General features: G+C 37.5%; 1 pseudogene; it reads left to right on the top strand.

Annotated features, from left to right (window-relative positions):
• The first annotated feature begins 6,540 nt into the window (after positions 1–6,540).
• LOC150069448 (dnaJ homolog subfamily A member 2 pseudogene) lies at positions 6,541–7,784 on the top strand (annotated as a pseudogene).
• The last annotated feature ends 1,863 nt before the right edge of the window (positions 7,785–9,647 follow it).

Here is a 9,647-nt window from a genome sequence, read left to right as displayed (position 1 = left end):
AGGTCTGTTTGTGGTTCGAAAGCTTCTTGTATCTGGATGGGCCTGCCCTTCTGGATATTTGGGAAATTCTCTGAGATGATTACCTGAAGTATATTTCCAATACCATTGACCTCTTCGTCCAGACCCTCCTCAATACCAATTAGCCTTAAATTAGGCTTCCTAATTGTATCTTGGACCTCATGAAGCGCTCTCTCATATTTCCTAGATTTGGATTGACTCATTTTCTGTACACAGTGGAATTCTACGCTGTTGTCACAAAAAATGACATCGACCCATTTGTTAGGAAATGGAAAGACTTAGAAAAAAACATATTAAGTGAAGTAAGCCAGACTCAAAGGAACTTAGGCTCAATGGTTTCCCTCATTTGTCATAATCAGTAGAAACCTTGGGCTCTCCTAGCAGAGATTTGCAATAGAGCAAAACCTTAATACATGAGGCCATATAGTATGAAGCTAATTGAAAGGACCTCCAGGATATTGAAACAAAAGCCATATAATGAATGATTGTTGTCCTCAATGTACTATGTTATCTCTCATCTCTTTTGCTGTCCTTTGGTTATATCATGTTGTTACAGTATCTCACTTTGTTATCTGATATTTTGGATTTATTTGTGTTTGGTTATTTGGAGTTGAATAGGGAAGGGGGGAAAACCAACATGGGGGGGTGGGGGGAGGGTAATGGGGACCAAGACATGTGAAAGGGTATCAATGTATGTGAATTAATGCACCTTCTATCTGGCAAATATCATGTAACCCTTTTATTAATTAGAACAAATATATATTAAAAAATTAAAGGACAAATTAAAAGTAAGGAAACAAAGAAGATAAGAATAAAGGTAATCAAACTGAAAAAAGGAAAAATCAATAATATTTAAAATGAGGTTTTGAAAAATTCAACAAATTAATAAATTCTAAGTTCAAGGAGAAGAGGTTTAATACAGATTCTATGGATGTTACAGGGGTAATAGGAGTATTATGAGTGATTGAATTATAAAACTAATTAACTACTTAGATAAATTCATTGATAAATACATGCAACGAAAACAAACAAAAAGATGAAATTAAGTTTGTAATTCAAAATTTTCCCATTGGGGAAAATTGAATATATCGATGAATTCTACCAGTTATTTCTTATTTTCATTGTAACTAATAGAAGGGTTACATTATATTCGCCAGATAGAAGGTGCATTAATTCACATACATTGATACCCTTTCTCATGTCTTGGTCCCCATTTCCCTCCCCCCACCCTCACCCCTCACCTTGTTTTCCCCCCTTCCCTATTCAACTCCAAATAACCAAACACAAATATATCTGATATATCAGATAACAATGTGACATACTGTAACAGTATTAGATAACCAAGGGACAGCAAAAGAGATGAGAGATAACATAGTACATTAAGGGCAACAATCACTCATTATTTGGCTTTTGTTTCTATATCCTAGAGGTCCTTTCATTTAGCGTTATACTATGTGGCCTTATGTATCTAGATTTTGCTCTATTGCAAATCTCTGCTAGGAGAGCCCAAGGTTTCTACTGATTATGACAAATGAGGGAAACCATTGAGCCTAACTTCCTTTGAGTCTGGCTTACTTCACTTAATATGATTTTTTCTAAGTCTTTCCATTTCCTAACAAATGGGGCGATTTCTTTCTGACAGCAGCATAGAATTGTGTACAAATACCACATCTTGTTGATCCACTGATCAACTGAGGGGCATCTGGGTTGGTTCCATAGGTTTACTATGGTAAATAGTGCTGCAATGAACATTGTTTTGCTAGTGGATTTAGTATGTCCTTGTTTCCGAACAATTTCTACCAGTTATTTCATTGATAAATAAAACTGAATCTGGCCACAGTGGCTCACACCTTTAATCTTAGCTACTCAAGAGGCTGGGATCTGCGGATCTTGGTTCAAAGCCAGCCTGGGCACTAAAGTCTGAGAGACTCTTATGTCCAATTAACCACTAGAAAATGGGAAGTGGGGCTGTGGCTCCATGGGTAAGGTGATAGCCTTGAGCTGAACTCAGGGACAGCGCCCAGGCCCAGAATTCAATCCCTATGGCCAAAATCGAAAAAACAGAAAAAAAGAAAAAAAACATCAAACTAACATAGGATATCCCAAATTCATTTTGGCCCATACTGATGGGTGATATTACCAGCAAATTATGAAAAATGATACTTAAATAAATAATAAATAACATAAATCATACAAACAGTTTATAAAATAAGAAAAAATGAATATTTATGCATTTTTCTTTTCATTAGAAATTAAAAGCCATGGAGCAATGCCTTAACATAAATTAAAAATCTATTTTCAAATACTATATTGTATCTAATAACAAAAAGGATAATATAATGTGACAAAGTTTGGCTTACCTAAGAAGGCAATATTAATTTTGCATTCTGAAGCTAATTCATAAAACTCATATTAAGTCTCATCATAAGTGGATAATCTGATAGTTCTATCTTTAGCTTTAGGAGCCTACATTCTGATTTTTGTAATGGTTGCAATAATTTACATTCTTCCTGCCCAACAGTATATAGTTTGAAAGTTTAAAGCTAAGATTTTTCACACCTCATGGTTTTTCAATCAACAATATATTGCTAGAATAAAATTGGTAATAAAAGGGATACAAAATTACACTTTATCCTGCAATAATAAGAAACAGAAAAATACCAGAAGGGAGAACATATTTTCCATTTACTCTTCAACCTCCTATAAAATTACTTACTTCATTAATGAGAAATCTCTTTGTTTTCATAAAACCTAGAGAATCAAGGGAAATATTTCCCAGTTCATTAAAACAGAATTATCTACAGAATGACTTGTATAATGTGTGCTATCCTACCAAAGATGAGTATAGACAAGGACTGCCTAGCAAAATAAAACTGTAGTTTAGGGTTCATCCCAAATCCTGGGTGAATTTATTCTTTATATTTAGAGCTAAAAACCGTTGTATGTAGTCTTCTATGAGACATGCCACCACACAAATGATTCATTTACAAGAGGACACCCACTTAACTGAAGCACTAGTTCTGACTTCTATCAATCATAGTTTTGTGGAGTGCCATTTGTGGGGGGGTTACTAATCAGTGAATATCCTATCCTTTATGTATAACTTGTTTACACTACTCTACCTTATCTTCAGCTGTTTTTTTTAATCATGGATGGTACAGTTCCTTTTCTCTTCTAATATGAGAGATACACAGGCCAAGAGGAATATATATATATATATAGTTGTGTTTATACATATATACACATATATGCAAATGTAGTACACTTTGATCTTCACTACTTGTATCCTCTCCTTTCCCCTTTTGCTCATTCCCACTCCAAGCATTCACTTTTATTAACATATCTGTCATTCTGATTTCGAAGTGCTTTCAATGGCATTCCTAGACTCCCCTCCATGACTGAAATATGACCAGCAGAAAGAGAAGCTTGCCTGGTCAAGAGGAATTGTTTGCTTTCAGTTGAACATTGCAAAGACCAATCCCCTTGGTGTATTGACTTTGTCTTTCCAGATGTCATCAGATAGATTCTTCCAGCTATATAAAACCAATATATTATAGCATTGCTAAGACAGTGCTAGGAAAACCAGGATCACCTATTCAAGGCTAAAAAACTTTTTGGAAGTATGATTCTCCTTGTCTACTCCCATTTGGATTCCGGGACTAGTCTCTGTACTGGGGAGATATGGAGTAACTTTGGTCTTTGGATACATTTCAAAATCCCAAGAAATCAGGCTATATCTAAGCCAAATAATAATTCCATGGACTTTTGGATTTCTTCCTGTCCTATTCTCCTCAGGACTTTAGAAGCAATTCAGTCGACTCCCAAACACAACCATTATAGAACAAAGTCTCTTTGTCATGTACAGTAACCTCCAAAACTCTCACATAAACAGTTACACAATGTATACACAATAGCAGTCAGTTAGGTATGGCCATGAGCATAAAGATGATGGCCTTTTCACTGAGGGACTGAGAAAGATGGAGAGTTCTGAACAGAAGATGTGCTATGGAGCGCATTCTGCACCCAGGAAAGAGATGGATAATTCTGTGTAGCTGCTTGTCCAATCTGAGCAGAGCATGAAAGAAAGATGAGGACAGAGAAATATTGTCTGCTTTAATGTAGTTAGAGGAAGTTGTATCTTGAAAAATTTTATTATCAGGGTGGTATATAGAGGGGTTACGTTTACATTCGTAAGGTAGTGAATACTTTACTTCTTGAACATTGTTACCTCTTCTCATGCTTTTCTTCCACTTTCCTACCCTCCATCTACTTCCAAGTTGTAGAGTTCATACTGTCTTGTGAATATCACTGTTACACTGGTTCGCCCTTTGTCCTTTGTCTTATCATCTTGTTTTTCACCTTCCCTCCCTGATTCAAATAAACAAATGAATGTCTATACAATACACCAGGTACCAAAATCAGATACAGCAACAAAAAGTTGTATCTTTGACTTATACCAGCAAATAAATTCACTACTCTGTGGGGATAGTGTATTCAGGAGGGCTTGAGTACAATATATTTGAGACAAATGCTCTACTATTGAGCTACATTTCCAGTCCTTTAGATTTGACAAAATATATTTTAAGTCAGAGTTCTACTAACTTGCTCAGGATGGTTACAGACTCTCAATCCTTCTGCCCCTGCCTGAGTAGCTGGGACTAGAGAACTACACCATTGCACCTGGCTAATACTTTGTGACCTGTCTATAATATCACAGAGTGACAAGAATTCATTATGATTCAAAATGAAGAACTATATTGGAATCCTGCTGCCAGTGGCTCATCCCTGTGATAATTATCCAGTAGGCTGAGATCTGGAGGGTGAAAGGTACATAGAACCTTTTCAATACACAAACAAACGAACAAATAAAATGATCTGGATATTGTGGGGACCTGTGAATGTGGAGTCATAGGTCAAAGAGAATTGAATGTAATTTTCTAAAAGTCATGGAAAGCTGGGAGTGACCTATTAGCATGGCACAGACCCAACTTTCTGCCCTAATGCTAAGTGAAAGCAAAAACAGCTAGTTGTTTTTGCTTGCTTCCTAAGAAAAAGAAATCTCCCCTCCTGAGATGTTCTCACTTAACTGTATCCCTTGAGATTGCCAACTTGTTTTCTGCAGGTATTCACCTGTTTGATAATAAATACCCTGTGAAGGTACAGGTCTCCTAGTGCTCCGAAAACCAACTTCAGAGTCCAGTCTCCTTCTCTGCACTTCTCCAGGCCATGGCAGGATAGGTGCTCACTGTGTTTAGCAACAGGGTATGTGGCTCAAGGGGTAAAACCCCAAGTGAGCAAGTAAGCCAAGGAAGTGTGAGACCTTGAATTCTAAGTTGGTAATGAATATATATATATATATACATATGTAAAATAAAAAGCAAAAAAAAACCCGCAATAACTATAATGTAACAATGAATCTGACATTCAAATGCTCCTAAATTTTTTTAATTCATGGAATTTATGTGTTTATATGTGTGTGTGCTTACATTTAAAGTGATACTCATAACACTAACCTTCTAAGACACCTCAGGCCAAATGACAATAAGCCAAGCTCAGAGATAAATTTTGAGATCAGGGCAGTTATTTCCTTTGCTTCACTGCGAACTGTGAGGGCAGCCTACACGTGGACAACATAACCTTGATTTTCCTTTAGATTCTTCTGCCTATACATGCTGTCAATAACCAGAAAATGCCCATCTCCTGATCAGACTTGGATCTCCTGCCTTACTCTAGGTATTTGCTTCTGTGGAAAAAGGAAATAATTTACTGCATGTATGGAACATGGATTTTAATTGCTTACCATTAGACCACATAACATATGTGCTTACATGTAAAGAGCATAATATACAGGTTCTTTTGCACAGGGAGAAGGTAGAATTGATATTTTCTTATGCACAAGATTTGTTACAGATTTTTTAAGAGCATATATTAGTTACACATAAGGGTTTCATTGCAATGTTTCCATATATGCATAGAATGTTCCCTGACCAAAGAAGGTATCCCTTCTAATTCCCCATTCTCTATTTTTCCATCTTTCTCCCTTATTGGGACAAATCCAACAGGTTTTGTTGTTTCATGTACAGGAATTACACTTGGTAATGAAATCTAGAACTACAAGGTTAATTCTCAAAATCTAACAGATTTTTAAATCATATGTCCATCTTTATAACATTGGCTGGTTCCCTCTGCCTCTAAATATATTTGTTTCTAACTAAATGTAAAATGATTTTCTAGCTTCAGAGAATGTGGATAGGTCCTTCTTTCTTCCTTTCTCATCTCTAAGAAAGCTCAACTTCTAAGCACTGGAAAAAAAAATAGACCATTCATATGTAAATATATATGATAAATTGTGTGTATGTATAAAAACAGCTGAAGAAGCAACCTTTTTGTTTTCAATAGGGAGTGCACCCCTTCGCTATCTCCCTTGCTGTCTCCCTCGGCCTGCGCTGCCATCGACGCAGCTTGTGTGGGCCCGGCTCTGCTCCGCTGCTTTCCTTCCCAAGTGCTGCCCAGCTGGTCGCCATGGCTAATGTGGCTGACATGAAACTGTACGGCCTCCTGGGAGTCCCTCCTGGCGCCAGCGAGAACGAGTTGAAGAAGGCATACAGAAAGTTAGCCAAGGAATACCATCATGATAAGAATCCAAATACTGGGGACAAATTTAAAGAAATAAGCTTTGCTTATGAAGTATTGTCTAATCCGGAGAAGCGAGAGTTGTATGACAGATATGGAGAACAAGGCCTTCGGGAAGGTAGTGGCGGAGGTGGTGGCATGGATGATATTTTCTCTCACATTTTTAGTGGAGGATTGTTTGGCTTCATGGGCAATCAGAGTAGAAGTCGAAATGGCAGAAGAAGAGGAGAGGACATGATGCATCCACTGAAAGTGTCTTTCGAAGATCTATACAATGGCAAGACAACCAAACTACAACTTAGCGAGAATGTACTCTGTAGTGCATGCAGTGGTCAAGGTGGGAAGTCTGGAGCTGTTCAGAAATGTAGTGCTTGTCAGGGTCGAGGTGTGCTCATCATGATCAGACAGTTGGCTCCAGGAATGGTACAACAGATGCAGTCTGTGTGCTCTGATTGTAATGGAGAAGGGGAGGTAATTAATGGAAAGGATCGCTGTAAAAAATGTGAAGGGAAGAAAGTGATTAAAGAAGTCAAGATTCTTGAAGTCCATGTAGACAAAGGCATGAAACATGGACAGAGGATTACCTTCACTGGGGAAGCAGATCAGGCTCCAGGAGTGGAACCAGGAGATATTGTTCTTTTGCTACAGGAGAAGGAACATGAGGTGTTCCAGAGAGATGGAAATTACTTGCACATGACATATAAGATAGGACTTGTTGAATGAAGCTTTATGTGGCTTTCAGTTCACATTCAAGCACCTTGATGCATGTCAGATTGTGGTGAGATATCTCCCTGGCAAAGTAATTGAACCAGGATGTGTTCATGTAGTTCGAGGTCAAGGAATGCCTCAGTATCGTAATCCCTTTGAAAAAAGGTGATCTTTACATAAAATTTGATGTGCAGTTTCCTGAAAACAACTGGATCAACCAAGACAAGCTTTCTGAGTTAGAAGGTCTTCTGCCATCTAGGCCAGAAGTTCCTAATGTAATTGGAGAAACAGAGGAAGTGGAGCTTCAGGAATTTGATAGCACTCGAGGCTGGGGAAGTGGTCAGCGGCCGGAAGCCTATAATGATAGCTCTGACAAAGAAAGCAGCAGCCACTACGGACCTGGCGTGCAGTGTGTCCATCAGTAAACTGCAAACAATTGCACAGGTGGATTTTCTTTCCACATTTGCCTGATTTGTTCTCAGTAATCCAGCTATTGGAGTGTTTGATCAATCCAGAGGAACTGGTGGACACCTGTTGGCCTATGTGTAACTTTTTAATTGGTATAATATCTACAGAGTGTATAATTTAAATTAACCACAAAGCTTTACATCTTCATTTCCACTGTTCTGTAGCAGAATAAAGCACTTGAAAGGAAATAAGACTCCCTTTCACACATGGGTTATAAGTTTCAGTCCTATATCTATACTTGCTTTTTATCAGTTTTGTGTAGATTTTATGTTTCATACTTTAAATTCAAATCCCACATTGTAAAGTTTGTACAATTCATCCTGAAGTTTTGTGTTTGGCTGCACCTGCATAAGCTGCTACAAACAGAATAAAGAATTTCATAGCCTGTGTCTATCAAAAAAAAAAAGAAGGGACTGCAATATGTGGACTCTTTAATGTGAGGTCTTGTATGTGAGAGAAGGGAGAACAGTGGAAGTTTCAACAATCAAATGATTGTTTTTCTCTTACTATAGAATAGATCTGAAATTCTAAAATGTAAAAATAATGTAGCATATAAACTTTTAACTGATATATTTTCTTCACAATATTTCTAGGTAGCGGATGGTATTAAGGTTATCCTGCCATCTACAGATGGCAAATTTGTTAATACGAGATTCACAATTTGTCAGAAGCAAAAGACTGTGACTAGCCCTTCCCACCAAACTCCAAGTAAGGCATATTCTCCAATCAGAGTTGTAATCATTTAGAACCAAAACTGTGTGTTGACTATTTGGACTTAAAATGAAAAAAACAAACAAACAAACCTGCTTAATAGAGCTGTACAATTTATGGCCCCTGAGTAGAAATGCATTCTTTGTGTCTTCTGTTGATGGCCTTTCTTTTTACACACCTGATTCCAACTAGAATGGACCCTGTACCCAAGCAGGAGGAGGAACATCCAAAGACTTGGCTGAGACACTGAGCTTCCATTTGGTAAGACTCTGAACTTCCCAGAGAGGTCAATGATCTATAGATAATTAGACTCATAATACAAAGAGCGCTAATGAACTAATTTGAACAAAGAAAGTTCATTGGGATAGAGAGAATAAAAGAGAGAAGCAGACAAAGGAGAAATAAACAAGCACAGAGAAACAAAAACAACTATATTTTCCTCATAGAAAGCAAAGAATTGTCAGAGATATTACTTCAAATTCTCAACACAAGCACACACCATTCCTGGAAACTATAGCATTGGTTGTTGTACCGGGCAGACCAATGACTTTCATCCTAATTAGTGCCTCTAGGAATAAAATTTCTACATGGGAATGATTGTTATTGACAGGGATGTAATAGGAGCCCAAGAACTTTCATCGCTTGTTTACTGAGAGTAACAGAGACCATTAGTCATCTATAAATCTCAGCTTGGTTCTATTTTTCACTTCTCTACCCACTATACAGAGCTATAACTGGAAGAGAATGGAGAGGTCCTCAAATACTTTGAAAAGCAACTAGCAGCTATTTCTATGGCTTGCTGCCTTCTTGCCCTGAAGGTCTAGTGTGTGTACATGGCCTCCGATTAGAGAACAGCTAAGTATTTACAGATTTCTCCGTTGATGTTCACAAAGTTGCCTTGTTTTGCTCAATTCTGTTGAAGTAGCATGTCTTCAACCCTCATAGCACTTGTTATGAATAAACCAGACTAGCCTTGTAACCATCTGAAATTCTAGAACAAGTATTTTTCAATCTTGGCCATAATTCTAAGGACAAAAGCCTAATTCTCACCCTTGCAAAGTCCATGGAAATCAGAATATGAACCACCAATGATATATATTTTCTTTGAC

This window comes from Megascapheus bottae, chromosome 1 (assembly GCF_031878675.1).
Source record: "Megascapheus bottae isolate mThoBot1 chromosome 1, mThoBot2.hap1, whole genome shotgun sequence".
Lineage (NCBI taxonomy): Eukaryota > Metazoa > Chordata > Mammalia > Rodentia > Geomyidae > Megascapheus > Megascapheus bottae.
Note: the sequence above shows the minus strand (reverse complement) of the source record. Positions and strands in the feature narration are given on the sequence as shown.